Here is a 26,666-nt window from a genome sequence, read left to right as displayed (position 1 = left end):
GATGTACAGATGCACTGACTTGATCTTTTCTTAACTGGAGGTTGGGAAACAGAAAAACCTTGTTTATTTTATTTAATACAATAAGCAATAAAGTTTAATAGTGAAACTTGATTTTCAATTAAATGTTGGATGAAGACATTATTCAAATATGCTGCCACAGATCATTCATGTAGGCTATAGGCAATGCTTGTTGTGACTTAAGTTACTTTAGTTAATGCCAGGCTACAAGTAATACACTGAAGAGATTGGGTTTAAATTCATTGTGCCTTTAATATGAACTCGCCTTTGTTGATGTCACTGTTCTTGTTTAATTCATGTTAGTAACCTTTTTTTGTGACAACATTTTTAGAGTTTTTTTTAACATAAACATTTACAAATGATACATACAAATACTAAAGAGAGACAAAACAAGAACAAAAAAAGGACAGGACCAAGACAAGACACCCTACCCTCCCCCCTTGCCATATCAACAAAAACATTTCTCATCTACAGCCACAGGGTATCATTATTCACACATATATTATAACTCATATCATCGTAACATATCTCCATCATGAAACAGTCTTAAGCCACATCAGAAAAAGTAGAGAAAGTAAACCACATCCATAGTTGCCAACCCCACAGATCTCATGTTAGTAAACCTTAGGGACAATATATCTTCCATATATGTCAATGCAAAATATGACGCTCTGTATGGTGGGTCAGAAAAGATAATGGTGATATTATCTGCATGTTATTCTGCTGTAGTAATCACAAATCAGACAGTTTCACAAGCTCTCCATTTACTTTGTAATGACATTCTTACATTGTTGTTTACATTCTAGCAAAGCAATGTCAGAAACAAACATAATTATGCATAATCAGACTGTCACTGAACTTTAATTCATTGATTACATGTTTGGTTGGACAGAGAGAAGTGTGTTCCACCTGCAGACAGTGGAGGGCGCTCTTCAGGTTAGATGCAGCGGTGTCTCTTCAGACTAGATGACCAAGTGAACATTTTCTTACAGCAGTCACACCAGTAGCCCGTTCCAGTGTGAATGCGTTTGTGTGTTCTCAGGACACTTGGGTCACTGAAACTGCTTCCACATTGGTCACAGTGGTACGGCTTCTCTCCAGTGTGAATGCGTTTGTGTCTTTTTAGGTTACCTAACTCACTGAAACTGCTTCCACATTGGTCACAGTGGTAGGGCTTATCTCCAGTGTGAATGCGTTTGTGTGTTTTTAGGTTACCTAACTCACTGAAACTGCTTCCACATTGGTCACAGTGGTACGGCTTCTCTCCAGTGTGAATGCGTTTGTGTATTTTTAGGTTACCTAACCGACTGAAACGGCTTCCACATTGGTCACAGTGGTAGAGCTTATCTCCAGTGTGAATGCGTTTGTGTCTTTTTAGGTTACCTAACCGACTGAAACTGCTTCCACATTGGTCACAGTGGTAGGGCTTCTCTCCAGTGTGAATGCGTTTGGGTCTCTGTTTCTATAAAGACACAAAGAAAGAATTAGGGGCAGGGGCACTCTGTGTGTGTGTGTGTGTGTGTGTGTGTGTGTGTGTGTGTGTGTGTGTGTGTGTGTGTGTGTGTGTGTGTGTGTGTGTGTGTGTGCGTGCTGCAACATCAGTGGTACAACAGTGATATTTTTCTCACCTGTTCTGAAGAATTCATTTGGACAATGCTCCTCCCCACCTATCCACCTACACCAGATGTCTGTCCTCCCACCAAGCAGCTCTGTAGATACAACAGGCGTTGAATTAAATCAGTCATATACAATTTAATTACAAATTGGAGTCTCAAACTCTTTGGGAAATTGTTCAAAAAGGTAAATACTGCCCTCTCACAGACCTCTCCATATCCATTGACAATACCACTGTGCTTCCCTCCCAAACAGCTAAGAACCTTGGGGTGATCTTTGACAACCAGCTGTCTTGCTCGGCCTACATTGCTGCGACAGCACGCTCCTGTAGGGCCTTGTACAACATCCACAAAATCCATCCGTATCTCACCAGGGAAGCGACACAACTCCTGGTCCAGTCACTAATCATCTCCTGCCTGGACTACGGCAATGTGCTCCTGGCCGACCTACCTGCCTCTGACATCCGACCGCTTCAGCTCATTCAGAACGCTGCAGCCCGTCTGGTTTTCAACCAACCAAAATTCTCTCATGTCACTCCCCTCTTCCGGGACCTTCACTGGCTTCCCATCTTGGCACGCATCAAATTCAAGACACTGGTTCTGGCCTACAGGGCAGTACACCAGACCTACAATCTATGGTCAGGCTCCAAACCTCTCACCGTTCCCTCCGCTCCTCCACCAGTGCAGGACGCCTCACCCCTCCTTCGCTACGGGGGCTCAAAAGTCACTCATCCCTTTTGCGACTCTTCTCGTCCCTGGCACCTCAATGTTGGAACAAGCTCCCACCTTCGGTCAGGACGGCCGAATCACTGCCGATCTTTCGTCAAAGACTAAAAACACACCTTTTAGTTTTCAGGCTCCATCTGGGCCCTTCTTGAACTAACATGTTTCTCTCTCTCTCGAAAAAATAAAAAATACCACTATAGGACGAATCAGCGTGACGTCACTGCCACCCAAAAATCTGTAACCCTGCAGCAGTTAACTATGTGAGTTGTGCCAAACAAACGTTAATATCTCAAAAGGTATACACCACATCGCTTAAATTTTGACATTCTGAGTGAGAGCAGAATTAGCTGCTCAAGAGTTTGATGTATAATATATGCATGTTGTTGTGTGAACCGTCACAGTTTTTAAATTGTAAACAGGGTCAGCCGGCTAGAGTCAGACGCTCAAACTCAGGCTCCATAGGGTTCCATTGCCACCCAGTGACGCGGTTTGTTTACCAAAATGCTGCTTCCTTCAGAAGTTGTCATAGATTGTGTTGCATAGTTGATTTCTCTATTGTTCTCTATTTGTATACCAATGATTGTCGTAGTCGCTATGCTGACAGATTTATTATCAAGTATGCTGACGATTCTATTATCGTCAGCCTGCTCGACGATGATGAAGTTGGCCATGGCCAAGTCATTGATGACTTTGTATCCTGGTGTGAAGATGCCTTTCTGCAACGCAATGTTTCAAAAACGAAAGAGATTTGCATTGATTTCAGATGCTCCCCCCCTGTTCCCCAGGGTAGTATTGTTAATGGTCAGACAGTTGACCTGGTCACTGAATACAAATATCTGGGTACTATAATTGATAGCAGGTTGAAGTTCGATCTGAACACAGAGTCGCTGTGCAAAAAGGATCAGCAGCGCCTTTTTTGTCTCCGGAAACTTGCTAAATTCCAGGTAGACAGGACCTTGATGAAACTGTTCTACAGCGCTTTTATTGAAATCTGGTATCACCTTCTCTATTGCCTGCTGGTACGGCAACCTCGACACCAGGAATAAGAACTCCCTATGGAGAATTGTGAAAACGGCTTAGAAAATAGTCGGAATCCATTTTAGGAGCCTAGACCACATTTTCAACCTGCAGGTGCTGAAAAAAGCAAGGGCTATCTGCTCAGACAATGCCCATCCGCTGAGCTCTGAATATGAGCTGCTTCCATCTGGCCTTGGTCTTCGTGCTCCCTTGGCTAAGAAAAATAGATATAGGAATTCCTTTGTTCCTGCTTCAATTCGAGCTTTAAATGCTACTTAAAGGGATAGTTCGGTTTGTTTGAAGTGGGGTCCTATCAGCTAGTGAGATACACTAACTTAATTAGGTACAGTGTTCAGGAGTGAGTGCGCATTGTGGAACGAGACCGCGCACTCAGCGCAGCAGCCAAACCAGCCTTTTCTCTGTAAGTACGGGGGGTCAACAACTAAAACGTAATTTAGCCACCTAAAACACCTAAAACAACACCCACCTAAACAAATCGACATCCGTGTACAGGCACGCTCTATTTTGACAATTTTCAGCGCTTTACTTTTCCGCAAAACAGCAGTTTCATTCGGCACTGCTTTTTCTCCCAACCGTACAACTACTGTATTCCTCCGCTAAAAGCCAGCACAGAGCACAGAGCCGCGGTTTACAAAACAGGAAGGCTTAGAAGAGAGATAAAACACTGACTTACTTTAGAGACAACAAGTCACCTGGCCTCTCTGGTCTGGGACGTTTTCCACAATTTATCCTGGGAATGGTGAAAAAGGTCTGCAGCCAGGGCACCCAGGCATTTAGACGGGAGGCGCATCTCTCTGCCTGTTCACTTCACTCTCTGCAAAAGTTCCTCTTCTGTATTCTCTCTGGTTCATAATTGTATCCTCTTGTCACCAAGGTGAATGGCATATCATCCTCGCTATCAAAATCACTCATATATTCGTCCGTGTATTCTATTTGTTGTGTCTTCAAACCGGGAGAAATAAAATAGTCTACCCCCAAATAACTGCGGAGTAATCCAGTGCTGCGGCTGTGTGCAGGCTTTTAGCGGAGGAATACGGTAGTTGTACGGTTGGGAGAAAAAGCAGTGCCGAATGAAACTGCTGTTTTGCGGAAAAGTAAAGCACTGAAAATTGTCAAAATAGAGCGTGCATGTACACGGATATCGATTTGTTTAGGTGGGCGTTGTTTTAGGTGGCTAAATTACGTTTGAGTTGTTGACCCCCAGGATTTAGAGAGAAAAAGCTGGTGATGCTGCTGCTCTGGGTGCCGGATCTCATTAGACGCTGCGCCCCGCTTCAAGAACACTGTACCTAATTAAGTTAGTGTATCTGACTAGCTGATAGGACCCCACTTCAAACAAACCGAACTATCCCTTTAAGAGAATATAATGTAACATCTATGCTGCCTTTGTTGGTTGTTGAATACATTTTATATGGGCATTAATTATATAGGTGGGTTTTGATGTTTTTACTTATTTTACGTTCTCTTATACAATAGTAATATTGTAGCATTTTTCTTTCTGTAATATGTAGCGCTGTGTGGCTAAGTGTCCTTCTTGGACTGCCTTGCTTGCACTTATCGGCCATGGCCTCTAATGCACTTTAAACTACTACTTTGTACTACCTCGTGGTCTATTTGTGTCTCCATGTCTGTTTTTATGGTCTATTTGTGTCTGCACTTTGATTTCATGTTTTTATCTTTGTGTGATTGCCCAAAGTGCCCTTCTGGGACATATGAATAAACTTGAACTTGAACTTGAATTGTTGACAAAAATGTGTTACTGTAAGTCGCTTTGGATAAAAGTGTCTGCCAAATGACGTAATGTAATGTTTCGATGTTTAGTTTAGTGTGTGTGTGTTTGTAAGAGAGAGAGAGAGAGAACAAAGGGTTTTCTTGAGTTCGATGGACACGAGAGAATTTTGGATCGCGTCTAATAACGGAGATCGAGAGAGAGAGAGAGGGTGTGCTAGGGTTGCCAACCATCCCTTAAAATATGGAATCGTCCAGTATTTGTAAACAAAAAGACGTGTTTCATATTGAACTGATACGGCACGCGATTTGTCCCGTATTCGAGAGACACTGTGTAGGGTTGTCACAATACCAAAATTTTGACTTCGATACTGATACCAAGTTTAGTATCACGATACTCGATACTGATACGATACTCGATACAGATACGATACTCGATACCTAATGGATAAGAAACCGAATGTCCACAAGGTTGATCACATTCACAAATTCAAGGTTTAGTAACACCCTTAACAGTCACTGTGGGATTGAAGGACACCTTTTGAAATGTGCCTCTCTGGTGTTAGAAGACCACCATATGAACTGAATGTTTCTGTATTAGAAGAATAACTAACTGAATGTTTTCGTGTTAGAAGAATAACGGCATATTAACACATTCACTGCCAGCCGTTTTTTTTTTTACTGTAGGTAGGTTCTGCCAGAGGGTTTTTTTGAGGATTCTGGCTCATCTTTCAAGACCCGAGGATTCTTTTCTGCTAAGATTTTGTGAACACACAATATCTCAAAAGAACTAATATAATGTGTGCTTTCTCTGTCTAAAAGAGTTAGTTTGTAGAGTTAGTAGTTATGTAAGCATTAGCAGTTGAATACAGCATGGTTTCAGCGTCTGAAAAATTATTCTGAGATAAACGGCTTTTTGTGAAATTCGATAGAACAGTCACTTTAACCATTCATTTTTGGCATCAGTAAGACGTCAGACATCTAAACAATAGTTTTGAACAGTAATTTCCTCCATAACAGCAGGAAACACCCCTCTCCTTCAAACTCCTCCCTCCGTGTAGGGGTGTCAAAAATAATCGATTATAAGATGCATCGCGATGTGGACGTGTACGATTCTGCATCGATTAACAAATATCAAAAATCGATATTAAAATAAAAAAAAAAAAAAAAAAATTTTTTTTTTTTATAATCAAATAAAATAGAATATAAGTACATGCAGTTGTTTATTTTAATTATGGATCATAATACAATGCAATTCCAAATGCACTTTTATTTTAAAAGTAGCCACACAGTGAGAAAAAAGAAAGTGAGAAAAAATAAATCATGTATTGCGGAAAAAGTGATGCATCGATTTAAGATGCATCGCGATGCATCGTGATGCATCGTTGAATCGAATCGAATCGTTGACAGATGAATCGTAATCGAATCGAATCGTGAGGCCAGTGAAGATTCACAGCCCTACCTCCGTGTGTGTTCTTCTTGGCTGCAGCGGGCATGTCACAAGCTCGTTTCTGTTGCTGCTGTAACCTCGCGTCACCACCAGGCTCACTGCTTCTGCCTGTCTGCTGGCGGCCGCTGTGCAAGTCTGGATCGGCTCGCTCGTTTCTTGTGGTTTGTGTTGAGAGCTTTGATGAAGCTTTTGCGATTCTGGTCTTATTTATGCTGCGTGTTTCAAAGTGTGTTCCACCCGTAATCTATTATGCAAATTTGCAATCCCGCACCGCCAGCAATCAGCGCGAAAACGAAAGCGTTTTCGCCAATCCATTTTCACGAGAATGGCTTCCTCACACTGCTTTTTGCTTGCCTTCCTCTAGTCTGGGAGAGCACTGTCGCCACTTAGTGGGTCGGTGGAATGGGTTGTACATGTTCGGTGGCTCCAATATTGATATAAGAGATGTAAAAGGGTTAGATGCACATCCCACGGTCAAAAAAAAAAAAATCATTTTTTTGACGTATTAATACGTCATTGGCAGTCAACCGTTGGATTTTTTTTGACGGATTAATACGTCATTGGCAGTGAACGTGTTAACTGAATGTCTCTCTGTGTTAGAACAACGCCATAATGTAAGGCCAGTGGTTCCCAAATGGTGTGCCTAGGCACACTGGTGTGCCTTGGGATAAGTCCAGGTGTGCCTTGGGATTTTGCATTATTGCAATTGCAAATATAGCATAAAAGTTTAAACTATACAAAAAGTGGGTGTGTTGCTGCTTTGATGTAGTAATTTTGCAAAGTTTCAAATTAATTCCTAGAGTAATATATTTTGTCAAATTTTATTTGACATTAGTAATAGTAAATAAAAAACATTTAGAGTGATAAGAGTAAAAGAGGCTATTTTGCACCGATAGACTTAGGCTATATAGGTGTGCCTTGAGATTTTGTCGTGCCATTGGTGTGCCTTGGGCACAAAAAGTTTGGAAACCCCTGATGTAGGCTATCTCTATGCATCTCTTAATACAATATTTCTCTTTACAAATTATATAGCCATGTATATTGCACTCTTCACAACATCCTGTGATATCAGTCAATGTTTGAGACAGGTCCTTTGCCTGTCTCATTGAAAATAGAAACACAATAGAAAAATATGAACTGCAGCACGGACACAGCACACTGTAGGCTATGTAAGATGGCTCAGACTGAAAAGTTATTAGTGTGTCTGTCCAGTAACACACGATAACATAGTGGGTAACCCAGGTTATTTCTTTTGTTGTGACACATTACAGATGTCACTCAAAGGCCACACGCGCGTGGTTTACCGACGGCTCCTGAACGCGTCATGTGCAGGACTGGAGAGGATGCAGCTGCGAGTGTTTGTCTGCTCTCAACTCTGTGAATCTCGCTTTAATCTTCATAACAGCGGCTCATTACCCGCTGTACACAACGTGCACTAGTTCTGCACAAGCCCTCGCGGGTCTCTCCTCCTTTTACCGACTCTCTCACTAATCTCACCGGTGTTTACATGCTTTTCAGATCGGCTAACACACTAACGCTAGTTATACTTAGCTTAGCTGTTAGCTACTTTAGCTTAGCTCTCTCCCTCTCGGTAAGATTCATGTTCGTTACGCGCGGCATAACAACATTTGTGTATATTTGCTGGAGGGGAAGAAGTGTCCCGCTAGTGTTGATGTCCAATGTGATGGCAGAGACACTGGGAAATGTGTGTTTATTTGTTGCGTCGCGTGTAACGTTAATTAGACGAGGAATCCTGCAACGATATTCACAGCAACGACCAGTTAAAGTGATGGTACCGAACTTTGGGAACTTCCAATACCGAACCGTTTAAATCAAAAGTATCGAAATTTCGGTATACCGTGCAATACCTCAGTCACGTGATGCCCTACGCAGTCTGCGTACTCTGCGTAATGGGTTGGAGCGGGCCTGCGTGCAACCCTACACTGTAGTACAAAGCGATTTGAGTGAGTAAACTCCACAGAGGAGTCTTGTCCGCTGGCAATGGCACCGCTGCCTCTCCCCCTATGTAGCCGGTGACACCGGAGCGGTGTCATATTACAGCAGCCTAGCGAGAGGCTGTGGACAGTGCGCAGGACACAGGGAGCACTCTAAACAAGTTCCTCACTCACCAGGCATCACAATGCCATTGTTTTTTCACATTGTCAATATATTTAGATGTGATAATAAAGGCTTCGAGAGCCTGGTTTAGGTACCTTGAAAGTGCTTGAATTACGGTACTCTTAAAAGCTGTAGCCTACAAACCCTGCTTACAACAGTAGGCTATTGCAGATGTAAGACTTGTTACAGTAATCAGAGATATCCTCAGTATAATAATCCATACTTTTCAATAGCCTAATTGTCCTTTGATTCAGAAGATTTCATCTGAAATCTAAAATGTTTTGCACTAATGATGTAAACTCTTGCAGGTGTGTCTATTCAAAAGAATAGCTATGTAAAATTGCTGTTTGCACTGTTGAAAGAAATGTCTTGAATGAGTAGACTACATAATGTGAAGATAAATTAGGCTATCTCAAAATGTCATTTGCACTACTGTTTACTGCGCTATCCATAGCGCAAAAAAAATGCAAAAACTGATGAAAACCAGGTCTGTGTGTTTGCTTGTATTAATGGGTAGCCTAAATGGTTGAAGCCAAAGCCATTAGTTAGCAACCCCCCCTCCGGACCGCCCCCGTTCCTTATTTCCATTTCAAGAAGTTGGCAACCCTAGGCGGTTGGCATCCTCAAATGTTGCATTACCATCACCTGAATTGTATCAGCTTCACAGTGCTAACTAGTTACAGTGTCCACTTTCTCAGCTATTCAGGGGGAAACACTGACATAGCCTACTTCTATGCTTTATTTTTGCTATACGTTTAAATGTAAAGATAGGCCTATGCGTGCAATAATGTATTGATAGTCAGCTTACTCTGTAACCGCCATAAAACACAGAAGAAGAAGCGGAGAAAAAGTTAAGTGCTGTGGGGTTGCAGCTGTTGAAAACCATCTATATCAGGGGCGTTTCTAGGTCCTCAAGACTTTGGGGGCTTATCGTGCATTCCTTTATAACTGGGGACTGGTAATCTTACGACTTCAAAGGTCATGAGCTGGGCGGTGACGTCATCAGAGCTGGTATTTCCCATTCCAAACTCGTAGGAGTCTCAGCAGCCCCAACCTCAAAAATCCAAGATGGCTGCGCCACGCAACAACAGTAGTAGTAATCGTAGTAATATTGTTTAGCACTTCTGTTTTGTTTGTGTCTCATTAAATCAGCTGTACACACAGCACTGCCTAACTTCTATCTGTGTGGACATGAGGCTGCAGTGTTTGTATGCGCAAAATGCCACGAAATGCCATGTTGTCAATTGTTATTGCTAACAATGGCTAGCCTGGCTAGCGACTGGATCTAACCAATCAACAGTGAACTTCCCAGCTCAAGTTTTTTGCAAATGGAACGCTAACAAAACGGATGTGATGTCATTTAGCCTCCACATCCCAGTTATTTTGCGATAAAGGAACGCACGATTAGCCCGGTAAGCCAACGGGGAGGGGGGGGGGGGGGGGGGGGGGGCACGGGGGGAGGCAGCTCACCTCCCCCCGCCCGCAAATTTCTTTTGGTTTTTCCAATCCGTAAATACCCATGTTGTGAGTCATTTGAGATGAATACAGAAGAACAAGATTAGTGGGTCTCAAAGTGAGGTCCAGGGACCACCAGAGGTCCTTGATAGGGTTCTGGCGGGGGTCCACTTAGCAAATTCATGAATTGATAAATGTCAGCATTAGCCTCTTTCACTTACAAGAAGTTCTCACCACCTCCCCTCCTCATCCTCTGGTCTGGTCTCCTCAACTCTGCTCTCCTCTCCTCTGCTGTGGTCTGGTGTCCTCTGTTTTTGCTCTGCTCCACTCAGGCTGAGATGAGGAAAAAACAAACAGAAAATATCAGTAATCATGCAGGACCAAATTATCAGTTACTATTGTCATAGTGTCATTACATCAGCTGCTAGTACTTCCACACAGCGGCAGCGTCACCATGAAATAAACCAACTCAGTGGTGAAACAGGGCGTGTAGCGAAGTTCTTACTGTAGCGAACCCTAGCCAGACAATGGTGAAGCGTACTGATGTTCAAGAAGCCTTTTATTTATGTTCGGCCTTTTCCTTATTTTGAACACAAATGTCCTCTCCTTCCTTCTCCTTTCCCCACGAAACACCATAAGAACTACAGGATAGATAATATAAAATGAGCTCTTACAACAAACAAAACCGTAACTGTATACTATTAACCATACAAGCTACAAAGCTAGCATCAGCATGAAGCCACAGCCATCCACTCCAATGTCTATAGAAGCTAACGTTAGCATGACCGTCACAATAACAATAGCCTTCACTTCACAGTTACATTAAACAAAACCACACATCACTGCTTCATTAAACCATTACAACAAACAATACCTTGTTCCCAATTCCAGCTAGGCGCTTTTGATTAGATAAAGAACCGTAGGTTGAAGAGCGACATGTTTTGCTCTTAGCTAACCTGTGTTCTGTGAGCGAATATAAGAGCTAGCGAATATAAGAAGTTCCGGTGAGATTTTTCAAAAAATTTCAAAGTAAAAGAACGATTCTGCACAATTATAGAGCAGACAGGGGCGATTGAAAAATCATTCCGTAACCGGAGGTCTTATATTCGCTAGCTCAGCAAACCGGAAGTAAACCGGAAGTTTTATATTCGTTCATAGATCAGGAGCTTCTTAGCCAAGGCTAGATGGCTTAAGGCGGAGTCAGCAGCGTCGTTGAACGGCCGTCATCTTGCTACAGTGCCTTTCTGGTACGTTCTATGGTAGCTGGTGACCTGCACAGACAAAAATACTCATAACTCGCTGAAATCTTGACGGATTTACAAACGGTTTGGTTTATTACAAGCATATTCCGTTCCCGAGATAGACCACAAAAAAAAAAAAAACACTAAAAACACTATTTTTTTGATGAGCTCCAAATTACACCAAAATTAAACCGAAGCATCTATGCCATGAGAGGGATTCAGGCACAAAGTTTCATGCAGTTTCATCCATTTCCCTAGGAGTTATGATCATATGATGTTGCCATACTAACCCAACAATAGATGCTCATAACTCCTAGTAGCTCCCTGTAGCAAGATGGCCGCCATGCGACGACGTCGCTCTCCATTGGCCGGCAGCGCGGGTAAGCTATCTAGCCTAGCTATTTCATGTCAATTCACTTCCGGCCGGTGCGCACACCTCACGTCAAGTAGCGTAGATACAACATCACTACGTCCGCTCTACGTTTCAAAATAAAAGTACCATATGATACAAAAACGGCGCCATCAGAATTTAGGTTTACAGGAAGCGTGTACCTTAATAAAATACATTCACAGGAGTTAGGGGGGGGGTTCGTTGCTAATGCTGCCTTTCAGACAACTGGGACGTGGGTGTTTCCCAGTGGAAAAGTCCCACCCCCCACCTTCAAAGCATTCCAGAGCACAAAGGCAAAATGCAACCAAGAAACATGGCGGACCACGACAAACTTTTTTTTGTTTGGCAAATAGCAAGACAGCTTAACAACGAGCAGAGCACCCTCCTTACATATTTAAATGAAAATGAGGAGCAGCAATGACACATAATGTAACAGACTCTATTATACTATTTTATTTAGGCACTTAATACTTTGGACTACATACTCCATGTTGCGGCCATTGTTGTGTGACGTCAGACAACTGGTTCCCAGCCTAGTGGGGGTAGATTTTTTTCTCCCAGTTTTCAAGTGGGAGCTCCCACTTTGAGTGCCGTCCCAGCGCACTTTTCCTAATAGGAGGCCAGAAAATCTGAAGGTCCCAGTTGTCTGGAAGGCAGCATAACACTCTGACTGAGTTGGTTTCTTCCATGATGCGTCATCATGGGAAAAACCAACTCGACGGGGGAAAGAGGGGGGTTTCGCTACACATTATAATGGCGGTGGACGGCACAAACTGACGTGTTGAAGACAAAAACAGACAAAGAAGACAAAAATGGTTCGTCCGTGTTGTGTTGTTGTTTAATATCATTCATAACAACACTTTCACTAACGTTAGTGGAGACCAGTAGCCTGTACTACGAATGTTGGATAAGAAGATCCAGGATCTGTCCCTTGATCTGGTTTGTCTAAACCAGATCAGCTCGATTGTAGTTAACTTGTACTACGAACCTCGTTTGCCAGTCGTTAACTCGAACCAGGTTTTTCTAATCAAGTTGACTGCGCGTGCACATGAAAATGCCCGTGCACACGAGCTCATGCCCGCAAAAGAGGCGTGGTTTTTAACAACTAGCCAATCACAATGCAATATGGACCGCTCAGCTCAGAACCGTTAGTCTGGGCACCTTCCACCCCGCTTTTTGTCATGGGGGCGTAAACCCCGGACCCAGAATTAACACCGGATGGCAATGCGCCTAACAACGTCTTTGTTGCCGTTAGCTTGACGCGGTGATGTTACCTAAACTAGAGTCTGATCAAAACAAAGCTAGCGTTACATAAAACAAAACGTTTATGCAATATGGCATCTCCGCCACCACCGCCTGACACACCGGTCAAAACGGTGAAAGAGGATTCTGATACTTGGGTCAAATTGTCAAGTTAACGTGAAAGTTGACGAGCTAGAAACGCTGCCATCCGGTCTAGGGCGGGCTCTAGGCCGGAGCCAGTAGGGTGACAAAATCAATTGTGGGCGGGAGCCAGGCTCTTTCTCGCTGAGAAGAGCCTGGTGACGCGAGGTTACAGAACCGTAGCTTTTACAGCGCCAGACACGCCTATTTCCTCATTCATCAAAGCCATCGACTACTATGTCAGAATCAAAATCCGCATTGGATATTTTTAGTCTGTTCCCGAATGACTGTCTAAAGTTACCACTTTTATTCACATCAGTCATTTATTTGAAGAGCGGTTTCTGCCTCCACGTATCCTACAGCAGCTGAATTCACCCTCTCAATAAACTGCGAGTGGAAGCAATGTGTAGCCTAAGGCCTAAACATGGTCGTCCGTCCGCCTCGAATTGGAGCCGTCTCGCCGTCTGGCGGCGCCAGCGAGCCCCACATGCTCGGACGCCACTACGCCCCCCTCCCCCTCCCCCCCGCGGAAGCGCCGTGTGAAAATGGCGGAGATTGTGTGCCAGGCAGTCTGAATGAAATTGAATGTAACGTTCAATTTCCATGTTTAGGCCTTAAGGCCTTAAGGCCTAAACATGGTCGTCCGTCAGAGCCTCGCCCCGCCCTCCCCGTGTGACGGCGGGTGGAGCCCCGTCCTACGGGGAGGTGCCGCCGTCGGCTGACGGGGGCTGCTCGAAAATGTGACTTCACGGCGACGATACGTGCGTGACGACAGCTGCAGGAGAGTTGTGATTGGCCGTTGCCTTGGCTCTTCGTCGTAAAGTCGCCTTTCAAAGCATGATGTTAGATTATAACAACTAGTTGTGTGGCTTAGCCTTCCCAAATGTTGAGGGTCGTTTTTTAGAATTTAATACATAGAATTGGGAACGTTACATTCAATTTCATTCAATTTCATTCAGACTGCCTGGCACACAATCTCCGCCATTTTCACACGGAGCTTCCGCGGGGGGGGGGGAGCGGGGGCGTAGTGGCGTCCGAGCATGTGGGGCTCGCTGGCGCCGCCAGACGGCGAGACGGCTCCAATTCGAGGCGGACGGACGACCATGTTTAGGCCTTTAATGTCTCAGTCCAAAATCCGTAGACCATTTAGGCTCAACGAATAATAATGATGTCATGTTTAGTCGCACTGATTGAATAATTCCTATAGGCTATCAATAAAAATAAGAATGATAATAAAATTAAAAGAGGCTTCTGAACGACACGGTATGTGCGGGCATAGATTTCATTTATAAAAAATAGCCTATTTTGTGGTCACATATATTGTCAGCAGAGTCGCATATCTCCATATTTCATATAATGATGCTGGAAATATGAAGTTCAATCACATCATACAGGCCAAAAGCAACACTTGCAGCTGCAAAATGCAGGAGTAGCCTAGATATGAATCATCTTAATATGGGATCGCCTGTGTGCAGGTGATCCCATATTAAATTGCTTAGATGTAGTAGGCCAGCATGTAAGCTATGACTATTTCAATTCCAACCCAACGTCAGTCTCAGCTCCATTGCGCACACGGCACCGTGCGCTTTGGAGACGTTTATGTAACCTTTTTATGCCGGTTTAGTGATATTTCTCCACTCACTATTCAGCTGCAATCGATCAGCGGGATCAAACAACGTATCTAGGCTACTTGAGAGCACAAAAATGAATAGGCCTATATAAAAACATATTCCAAAGTGGTATAGGGCTTAATTAAAATAGCCAACAAGTGCAAGGCTTTAGTCCTTGATTAACATTAACATTGATTACCATTACTCATTCAACATTACAATTCGTGCTCCTTCCTCTACGGGAAACTCATCCAGAAAGGGGTTGGCCATTTTTCCAAACTGCTGATTCGATTGGTTCGTGGGCGGTGGATTTAAGGTCTAATCTTATCCTTGCAACTTAACCTGCTACGGACCAGGTTAAGTGTGAAGCATAAGTTGCTATGGAAATATATGTCGGTAAGAAGTTAACTTGCTTTGTAGTACGGCCAAACCAGGTTTAAACCTGAAGTTACCTCGCTAAACCACTAAACTGGCTTTGTAGTACAGGCCTCTGACTAGCTAATTTACCTGTTGGACCAGACCAGAGTAGACTTGAAGCTAAATTAAATGAACGTGGCGTCAGTAGCTCTGTCTGTAACGTTAACGAGTCTGCAAAAAAACAGCGAGTTTGACAGACAAACACACGTTATTAGCTAGCTAACACTACATAAAACAAACACAGAAGAAAGGCTAGATACGTCGGACAAGCATGTTTACCAACCGTTTAACCATTTAAATTGAAAGTAGTCGGCCGAAAACAACGAGAGGGTTTGACAGCATTTATATGACAACACGCACATTTAAACCTGCCGCCTTCCCCAAGTGGTACCCGGAAGTAAATTTGTTTACATGGTGACGTCACGGTGATTTGGTCTATAGGGACATTTCGTAACCTCCGGGGCGCGATATTTTTTGGGGGATGATGGCGAAGGCTAGTAAGAGAGTGGCGTCAACGGAGGACCAAAATGCAAGACTCATTAGCCAATGAACAGCCAGGAATGGGTCTCGCGCTACTTTTGCATGCTAAAATAAAGCTGATAATGTACAATTTGATTCAAGGGGGGAAAAACCCTTTCAGAGTACAACACAAACTGTCTATTTTGCTGCAACTGGACAGTGCTGCTTCTTTTACTCAAGAGTTCCACTTTCTACTTCCTGGAAAAAAACTGGTCCATTGGAGTGAATGGAGATGTCGGAACTCTTCTATTATATGTCTCCGGCGAAGGCTATGCGAAGGCATAACCCGCCCCTCTCTGCCTCTGATTGGCATAGCATCAAACTTCCATCCAAACACATTCGCTTGGCTATCCTATCCTGCATTAGGCTACATCTCTTTATACACTGTGGTCAGACCGTCAGAATCAGACAGACAGCAGTTACGCTTGCTAGTTCCCTGTAAATTACCCTGTTTTATATCACTCTTGATCAATTCTCTGTCTAGGTTAGTTGTAGACTGGATCGGAGCACAAATAAACCTTGATCAGAGGCCTGTCCTCCTGGGGCCTGTACTACAAAGCAAGATTAGTGGTTTAGCGTCTATTGTCCGGGAAGCGATATTTGTTTCCAGTGATGGCGAAGGCGTGATCCGCCCCTCTCTGCCTCTGATTGGCTGACTGCACTCGGCCAAGCGGATGTGATTGGATGAACGCTTGACGCTAGGCCAACCAATGGCAGAGAGGGGCGGGTCATGCCTTCGCCATCATGGGGAAAAATGATCGTGTTCTGTTGTTTTACGGCGGTTGGCATCCAATATGTTGCATTACCGCCTCCTTCTGGGCTAATCCATCCAATGTTTCCCTACTCCATTACAGTCTTGTTAATTATTAGTCCAGTTTCTCTCAAAAACGGACCAGTATAGTTTCTTTCCCTCCACTGCTCCCACACATCCCATTATATCCTTCACACTGGCCTCTATTCATGGGCGTAGCTTTGATTCTGGCATTGGTAGGGACATATCCCGGGGAGGGTTGGCAGGGCCGGCGTGTGTGCCGTGGAAAAATGTGGGGCATTTTAAGCCAGATTTAGAGAAATAACTCATTTTAAATTAACAGTTGTGATGTCATTATTCACTCTTAACCACCCATATGTGATCATTTATCATCTTTTTGCAATTCCAGCATGGGCCACACAGGATGTTAGAATTTATAGAAGCAATAAAATCATTGTCAAGTCTTCTTGGATCGTGATCGATATTAATAAGTGTCAGTAGTGTCACATTAATATGAACTAGGCTATTCTGAGGCAGAGTAACATGTACTGTACAGTACATAGGCTTGACTCCAGCCTATAAACTACCTCCAACCTCTAGAGGTAGTTTATATAAAGGAGTATATATAACTGATAACAGCGGGGGGTCGCCCTCGGGCCTGATCCACTGTGTGGTGAAGATGTCAACACAGAGAGCAGATGTGTGTCTGCTGGATACGGCTGAACTTGACTGTTATGTGGAGGCTTAAGCTACAGTACCTGAAATGTGTGAGTGTCTGAAATGTGTGCTGAGCTAATGAAAACATGAATCTTACATGCAGCGTTTAAAATGTACAGTAAACGTTAGCGTTGAATGAATTATGTCGGTTGTTCCTCCTACTGTGCTTGAATGTCTGTTTAAAACATAATGGTAAATAAATATTAAAACTTAATATTCAGTCTGTTTATTTGACTATCATCAAATTAAATACACCCATTTATCCTTGTGGACAATTCTGAATATTCCTAGGTGGATTATGACATGAGGGGCCCCTTGGGCCTGGATGCATAAAGGGCCCCCCTCACAGCACACATATGCAAAAGACCAGACATACACTCACCTGCATCTGAACAGGATTTACAGCACAGACACCTGAACACTCAAAGCCAACAGCACAATAACAAGAAATAAACTCACTTGTATCTAACACAGGATTTACAGCACAGGTAGACTCATTTAAAGCCAAAAGCACAATAACCCTCTAATTGTCCATACACTTATGGAACATTTAGTAAAAAATAAAGGGTTGGGGCCTTAAGGGATCAGTTTGTCCCAGGCCTGGGCAAGAGACGTGGTGGCCCTGTGAAGAGGCTCTGGGTAATGGGCCCCCTGAGCCCGGTAGGCCCGTTCAGTAATACATCCCTGTGAATCTTAAAGGAGGACTTACCTCCAAAACACTTTTTTTCAGCTTTTAACCAATATATATGACTTTGGGGGTGATGTGTGAAGAATTCTGGTCAGAATTTCCACATTTGACACCAAACTGTTGCCATTTTACCATTTGTATCATTTTTCAGCAGCATATCTGGCATAAGCGCCCTCTTAGGGTCCAACACTGCTTTTTTTTCTTTTTCTCAAATGAATGGGAGATTTGGTACAACCTGACGTCAGGTTGTCCCCAAAGACTATGGGATTTCAAGATAATTACTCCCCTACCCCCTCTGTACCCTTTCGGCTCCTCAGAACTCCAAGCCTATTCTTATTGAAGTTTGCTCTTAAAATACTGAACCAAACGTTGTCAAAGTTGGCACATGTCTTAATTATAGTTAGTTTCCCGCTGAATGTGTCACTACTTTATTAATATCTTACCTGAATAAGCTCGAATGATGATGTATATATTATCAGTCCGAGTTGGAAGCAGCTGTCTCCAGCCCAGCCAGGCGGGAGAGTCGTACTGTAAACCTCATGCACTAGCTCCAAGCTCCGCGGGCGCGCGCAGCAGAGCAGAGCTCTCTGTGCTCTGAGAGTAGAGAGAGCAGTCTGATATTTCCGCAAACAAATATGGTCGCAGTTTAGCGCACATGTAAAATATAACGCTATACTACGACGTGACAACGTGACAAAGCTTCTCTAAACACATCGGCTACTATCATTTCCCTGCATCCCTCCTACTGAGATTATATCGGTAATGATTTTGGACAGACTGAATGCGCGGAGGAGAAGGAGAGATCTGCAGCTCTGCCCTGAGTAGAGACACTCGCCTCGCTCCGACTACTGTGCCCGTCTGTGAAAAGCGTCCTGTCCAGTCGCACCTTCGCAAACAGATGCGGGATTCCCTCAATCCTGTACCCAATCTCAGACTGTATTCTCTAAATCGCACACCAGCTATTTCTGTCTGTTTGTTTGTTGCTCCGTGAGGTTACAAGCGCCCCATGCATGCAACAGGCTGTTTCGCCAGCCGGGGTCTGGCAGGAGGGAGGAGGCGCAGGCAGCCTGCACTGCGCTGAGAGGAAAAAACTTTTGCACAACTTTTAACAACAATCACGAAAAGCCCCCAAACTAAAATGAAAAAGGGACTATATGGCAACTTGGACGAGGGAATGACGTAGAGAAATCTCGCATTGTGTTACCCCAGAACGGGGGGTTTGTCGTATTGTGCGGTGTGCTGCTGTAACGAGCCCATGCCACTTTGCTCTCGTAACGTAGTTCAACACACTGCCATAGAGTTACATGCAGAAAAATAATTAAATTTCTAGTTCGCCACTGAATTACCAAATTGATATAACTTTCAACCATTTTGAGCAAAGCTCTTTCCATACAGGCCACCAGCGTTGGCTAATTGTTGATATTTATACAGATATGGCCCCTCTCAAATAAATTATTTTTGAGGCAATAGGCAAACTGTAATGGCGTCGATTTCCGAAAAAAAATCTGGACTTCAACACAGCCAAAGAGTCCAGTATAGACAAGAGCATATGTCATTTCTTGGTTTTTTCCATAGGTATTTTCAAATCACTGTTCTAATACATATCTAGGGGGTAAGTCCTCCTTTAACAATTCCTATTCACAAAGATTTTCTTTCTCCTTTCAATCATTCTTGTGTTCGTTCTAATGAGCTCTCTTTGTTATCCTTTGACTAGTTTAGTTGGGAATTAACAGGGTGAGTGTGCAGGTTGGCATGCAAGTTATTACTAGTGAAAACACACACACACACACGTGCACATCTCCACAGACGGTTGATGTCACCCAGGATGTGACAACATTGGTGCAGCCTTTTCTCCTGACAGGGGGGTTATCGGGAGTCACCTGGCAACCGTCACCTCCGTGCGGGGACGACGGTCTTTCACCCCCGGTGGGATTGGGTGGGTGAGGTGTCTGAATGACAGCCAAGCTCTCTGTCCAGTCTATGTCTGCAATCAACCAATCAGCTGGAGGCTAAGAAAGAGCCGGTCATCCACAGCAGAGCAGTAATTGCTCTGTCTCTATTCACTAAAAACTCTCTTCTCTCTAATTGAGACTTGCCAACGCTACATGCATACAAGCTGTATGTAGAAAGAGAAACACAATGAAGATATCCAGCTGAAGAACTATAGGATAGGATACCCTGTAAAAGAAAGTGACCCTGACACGCTCCATAACAAAGCCCTCACCCACAGACTGTAGAGCAGTGATCCTCACTATGTTTTCCATGAGAGCCGCACTGGCAGGACAAAGTCAATAGGAGAGCCACTTTTACCACAAAACACCAAAAGCCACCCCAACCAAGCACATCTGCCTACCATTTTTTTTGTGTTTTATTGTTTTCCATACACACACATATACACATATATATATATATATACATACATACATTTTATTGCGTTTTATTATTATTATAGCATTTTATTGATTTATTGCGATTTTTGTTTCTTTTTTTATTTTATTTTTTCAGTTTGTTTGCTTTTTTACACTAGATTAGAACATGGGAAAAGTTGTATCATACACTTCTAGAGACTGTATATTATATCATGAGTAGGGCTGGGCGATATAGTTAAAAAGTATATTGATATAACATCTTTCATATCAGTCTATATCGAATATTCACACATATATTATAACTCATATCATCGTAACATATCTCCATCATGAAACAGTCTTAAGCCACATCAGAAAAAAGTAGAGAAAGTAAACCACATCCAACAGTCGCCAACCCCACAGATCTCATGTTAGTAAACCTTAGGGACAATATATCTTCCATATATGTCAATGCAAAATATGACGCTCTGTATGGTGGCTCAGAAAAAATAATGGTGATATTAGCTGCATGTTATTCTGCTGTAGTAATCACAAATCAGACAGTTTCACAAGCTCTCCATTTACTTTGTAATGACATTCTTACATTGTTGTTTACATTCTAGCAATGCAATGTCAGAAACAAACATAATTATGCATAATCACTGTCACTGAACTTTGATTCATTGATTACATGTGTGGTTGGACAGAGAGAAGTGTGTTCCGCCTGCAGACAGTGGAGGGCGCTCTTCAGGTTAGATGCAGCGGTGTCTCTTCAGACTAGATGACCAAGTGAACATTTTCTTACAGCAGTCACACCAGTAGCCCGTTCCAGTGTGAATGCGTTTGTGTCTTGTTAGGTGACTTGAGTGACTGAAACTGCTCCCACATTGGTCACAGTGGTAGGGCTTCTCTCCAGTGTGAATGCGTTTGTGTGTTTTTAGGTGACCCAACTGACTGAAACTGCTTCCACATTGGTCACAGTGGTAGGGCTTATCTCCAGTGTGAATGCGTTTGTGTCTTTTTAGGTGACCTAAGTCACTGAAACTGCTTCCACATTGGTCACAGTGGTAGGGCTTATCTCCAGTGTGAATGCGTTTGTGTCTTTTTAGGGTACCTAACTGACTGAAACGGTTTCCACATTGGTCACAGTTGTAGGGCTTCTCTCCAGTGTGAATGCGTTGATGTGTTTTTAGGTGACCTAAGTGACTGAAACTGCTTCCACATTGGTCACAGTGGTAGGGCTTATCTCCAGTGTGAATGCGTTTGTGTCTTTTTAGGTTAGCTAACTCACTGAAACTGCTTCCACATTGGTCACAGTGGTAGGGCTTATCTGCAGTGTGAATGCGTTTGTGTCTTTTTAGGTGACCTAACTCACTGAAACTGCTTCCACATTGGTCACAGTGGTAGGGCTTATCTCCAGTGTGAATGCGTTTGTGTCTTTTTAGGGTACCTAACTGACTGAAACTGTTTCCACATTGGTCACAGTGGTAGGGCTTCTCTCCAGTGTGAATGCGTTGATGTGTTTTTAGGTGACCTAAGTGACTGAAACTGCTTCCACATTGGTCACAGGGGTAGGGCTTATCTTCAGTGTGAATGTGTTTGTGTGTTTTTAGGTGACCTAACTGACTGAAACTGCTTCCACATTGGTCACAGTGGTAGGGCTTATCTGCAGTGTGAATGCGTTGATGTGTTTTTAGGTTACTTAACTGACTGAAACTGCTTCCACATTGGTCACAGTGGTAGGGCTTATCTCCAGTGTGAATGCGTTTGTGGCTTTTTAGGTGACCTAACTCACTGAAACTGCTTCCACATTGGTCACAGTGGTAGGGCTTATCTCCAGTGTGAATGCGTTTGTGTGTTTTTAGGTTACTTAACCGACTGAAACTGCTTCCACATTGGTCACAGAGGTAGGGCTTATCTCCAGTGTGAATGCGTTTGTGGCTTTTTAGGTGACCTAACTCACTGAAACTGCTTCCACATTGGTCACAGTGGTAGGGCTTATCTCCAGTGTGAATGCGTTTGTGTGTTTTTAGGTTACTTAACCGACTGAAACTGCTTCCACATTGGTCACAGTGGTAGGGCTTCTCTCCAGTGTGAATGCGTTTGTGTCTTATTAGGGCACTTGGGTCTCTGAAACTACTCCCACATTGGTCACAGTGGTAGGGCTTATCTGCAGTGTGAATGCGTTGATGTGTTTTTAGGTGACTTAACCGACTGAAACTGCTTCCACATTGGTCACAGTGGTATGGCTTCTCTCCAGTGTGAATGCGTTTGTGTCTTTTTAGGTCACGTAACTGACTGAAACTGCTTCCACATTGGTCACAGTGGTAGGGCTTCTCTCCAGTGTGAATGCGTTTGGGTCTCTTGTTGGTGTGTCTCTGTTTCTATAAAGACACAAAGAAAGAATTAGGGCAGGGGCACTGTGTGTGTGTGTGTGTGTGTGTGTGTGTGTGTGTGTGTGTGTGTGTGTGTGTGTGTGTGTGTGTTACATCATCAGTGATACAACAGTGATATTTTTCTCACCTCTTCTGAAGAATTCATTTGGACAATGGTCCTCCCTTCCTACGCCAGATGTCTGTCCTCCCACCAAGCAGCTCTGTAGATACAGCAGGGTTAAATTAAATCAGTCATATACAATTTAATTACAAATTTGGGTCTCAAACTCTTTAGGAAATTGTTCAAAATGTAATGGCATTTTGCGTAAAATGTATTGAGATAATCATAGGTTTGAAGGTATACAAATATTACAATCTAAAGGTTGAAGATTTGTGAGTTTTTAAATAGCAGAGGATGATTTCAATTCATAAATTAAGACAGATTCCTATATCAGATGTCTTGGCCATGTGATCTCATCTCATGGCTTTTCTTATCACTGCTACGCCGATGACACTCAGCTTTACCTTTCCTTCCCCCCCTCAGACACCCAAATCGAGGCCCACATCTCTGCATGCCTCAAACGATGACTGGATGTCTGCCCACCACCTCAAGCTCAACCTTGGTAAGACAGAGTTAAGGGCTCATTATACTCGAGCAAGGCTCCGCGAGCCGGAGCTCTGCTCTCATGCTCTCAACACAACACATTTACTTGGTGAAATGACTAAAAACGAACAGTTGCAAATCAAAGTTTAGCCTACCACATGGGTCAAGAAATGTGGTGAAAACACAGCTCAGTGTTCAGGGCTCAGTGGCTCAAATGCGTCCATGTTTGGAGAGAAGCTGTGCAGAGGGCGCGCTGTGAGAAAAATCTTCATGTACGCGGTGGGCGGCCTACGGAGGTCGCGCCCAACACATTGACGTCATTTGCCGCTCGCGCCCCGCGCGGCACAGCGAGTATAAAACAAGCTTTACTCTTCCTCCCAGAGAAAGACTGCCCTCTCACAGACCTCTCCATCTCCATTGACAATACCACTGTGCTTCCCTCCCAAACAGCTAAGAACCTTGGGGTGATCCTTGACAACCAGCTGTCTTGCTTGGCCTACATTGCTGCGACAGCACGCTCCTGTAGGGCCTTGTACAACATCCGCAAACAGGGAAGCGACACCACAACACGTCCAGTCACTTATCATCTCCCGCCTGGACTACTGCAATGTGCTTCTGGCCGGCCTACCTGCCTCTGACATCCGACCGCTTTAGCTCATTTTGAACGCTGCAGCCTGTCTGGTTTTCAACCAACCTAAATTCTCTCATGTCACTCCCCTCTTCCGGGACCTTCACTGGCTTCCCATCTCAGCACGCATCAAATTCAAGACACTGGATCTGGCCTACAGGGCAGTACACCAGACAGCCCCTCTGTACCTACAATCTATGGTCAGGCTCCAAACCTCTCACTGCTCCCTCCGCTCCTCCACCAGTGCGGGACGCCTTGCCCCTCCTTCGCTACGGGGGCTCAAAAGTCGCTCATCCCTTTCGCGACTCTTCTCGTCCCTCGCACCTCAATGTTGGAACGAGCTCCCACCTTCGGTCAGGACGGCCGAATCACTGCCGACCTTTCGTCAAAGGCTAAAAACACACCTTTTAGTTTCAGGCTCCATCTGGGCCCTTCTTGAACTAACATGTTTCTCTCCCTCTCTCTCAAACAACATACCACTATAGGACGAATCAGCGTGATGTCACTGCCACCCAAAAATGGTATGTCCAAGACAAATTTCCCTCGGGACAAATTAAAATAATCTTGAATCTTGAATCTTGAACCCTGCGGCAGTTAACTATATGACTAAACAAATGTAAATACCTCAAAAGGTATACACCACATTGCTTATATTTTGACATTCTGAGTGAGAGCAGAATTAGCTCAAGAGTTTGATGTATAATTCATCCCCCATGGGGGATGAAATTGGGATGGAATGGGATGAAATTCATCCCCCATGGGGATGAATTTCCCCATGGGGATAAATAAAGGATAACTTAACTTATAATATATGCATGTCGTCTTAAGGTTGTGTGAACTGTCACAGTTTTTAAATTGTAAACAGGGTCAGCCGGCTAGAGTCAGATGCTCAAACTCAGGCTCCATAGGGTTCCATTGCCGTTGCCACCCACTGACGCGGTTTGTTTACCAAAATGCTGCTCGGCTGATCCCTCGTATTCCTTCAGAAGTTGTCATAGATTGTGTTGCATATTTGATTTCTCTATTGTTGACAAAAATGTGTTACTGTAAGACGCTTTGGATAAAAGCGTCTGCCAAATGATGTAGCTAATATAATGTATAGGCTAGAGATGTTTAGTTGTGTGCATGTGTGCGCCTGTGTGTGTAGTAGGTGTGTGTGTGTGTGTGTGTGAGAGAGAGAGGGTTGTGCACACTTACCAGATTCGACAGCCTATTGCCTCTCACACTCTTTCTTAACCACTAGGCTACATAAACAAAGGAGATCATCATATCGTTCTAAGAAGTGATTCTAGAAGATCATGGAATTCCATATGATCAGTCTGCACTAGTCTATATCTAATTCTGCAAGATGATTCAGCCTTACTTGCGTTTCCAAAGTTGTCCTTGCTTGTGCGTGTAACCCACACGTGCTGGACTCTGCGTTGTGTTTGATGGTGTGTGTGATCATGGGGTGTTGTGCGGAGAGAAGGAGCACAGGACACAGGCGTTCTGGATTGTGGTTGAGACCAATGTAGCAGTTTAATGGCTCTCTGCTGCTGCTTCACCACCTTACAAGGAGGACATGTAAACTCTCTTTAGAAAACATGTAGTTGCATGCAGTACAAACAATAGTGCAACATGTATAACACTGAATATAACAATTACGGTACTGCACATTTCAATTAAATAAGGCACTCTTAACACGTTCACTGCCATTGACGAGTTATCTCGGCTTACAGAATCCGACGGTTCACTGCCAAAGACGAGTTATCTTGGCGTAAAAAAAAAAAAAAAAATTTGACGGTGGGACGTGGATCAACGCTCCCCACGTCTCCTATAAAAATATTGGAGTCAGCGAACGTGTACAACCCATTCCACGGACCCACTAAGTGGCGACAGTGCTCTCCACACTAGGAAAAGCAGAGCCAAAACTGTAGGGTAACGCGCGAGGAAACCATTCTCTACTGTAAAATGGATTGGCGAAAACGCTTTCACTTCGCGCATTCGCTGGGAGCTGGCGGATTCCAAAAATAGACTAGGTGGAAAACACTTTGAAACACGCAGCATAAAGCCTAGAATCGCACAAAGCTTCATCAAAGCTCTCAAACCCAAGAAACAAGTGAGCCCTATCCACACTCGCTGCCAGGGAGGGAGGCTGCTCAAACTCGCAGCAGCAGCAGAACACTCGCTTGTGACAAACACTGCGGAGGAGAACGCCCACGGAGGGAGGAGTTGGAAGCAGAGGGGGGTTTCCTGCTGTTATGGAGGAAATTACTGTTCAAAACTATTATTTAGATGTCTGACGTCTTACTGATGCCAAAAATGAATGGTTAAAGTGACTGTTCTATCGAATTTCACAAAAAGCCATTTATCTCAGAATAAATTTCCAGACGCTGAAACCATGCTGTATTCAACTGCTAATGCTTACATAACTACTAACTCTACAAACTAACTATTTTAGACAGAGAAAGCACACATTCTATTAGTTCTTTTGAGATATTGTGTGTTCACAAAATCTTAGCAGAAAAGAATCCTCGGGTCTTGAAAGATGAGCCAGAATCCTCAAAAAAACCCTCTGGCAGAACCTACCTACAGTAAAAAAAAAAAAAAGGCTGGCAGTGAATGTGTTAACATGTTTCAGTGTAGAAATAAATTAAATGACAAAACCAGACAGCAGCCTAACTAAATAAAAACGTCCTCTTTACACTGCACTGAATGGGGGAGCTAGTGCACAGCTTACTCTCAGGCTCTTTCTATGTTCGTCTCAGGACTTCACTGTAGTAAGAGCCCTCCCATCGAGCATAGCATTTTCCTTAGACAATCTGTGTTGGGCATCAAACTCACCTTATTTCTGCACTTTGAAGTCACA

General features: G+C 43.7%; 2 long non-coding RNA genes across 2 annotated transcripts; both read right to left on the bottom strand.

The window, feature by feature from the left end:
- Positions 1–272: 272 nt before the first annotated feature.
- On the bottom strand, positions 273–11,111 carry LOC310779244. Its single transcript, XR_014552824.1, has 4 exons — positions 11,021–11,111; positions 10,368–10,479; positions 1,647–1,727; positions 273–1,480 (listed from the first exon to the last, which is right to left on the bottom strand). It is a non-coding gene; the product is annotated as an uncharacterized lncRNA (long non-coding RNA).
- An 11,235-nt stretch (positions 11,112–22,346) lies between these two features.
- Positions 22,347–25,339, bottom strand: LOC310779844. Its single transcript, XR_014552864.1, has 3 exons — positions 25,182–25,339; positions 22,735–22,807; positions 22,347–22,595 (listed from the first exon to the last, which is right to left on the bottom strand). It is a non-coding gene; the product is annotated as an uncharacterized lncRNA (long non-coding RNA).
- Between the last annotated feature and the right edge of the window lie 1,327 nt (positions 25,340–26,666).

Source organism: Poromitra crassiceps (genome assembly GCF_964638095.1).
Source record: "Poromitra crassiceps genome assembly, chromosome: 7".
Classification (NCBI taxonomy): Eukaryota; Metazoa; Chordata; class Actinopteri; order Beryciformes; family Melamphaidae; genus Poromitra; species Poromitra crassiceps.
Note: the sequence above shows the minus strand (reverse complement) of the source record. Positions and strands in the feature narration are given on the sequence as shown.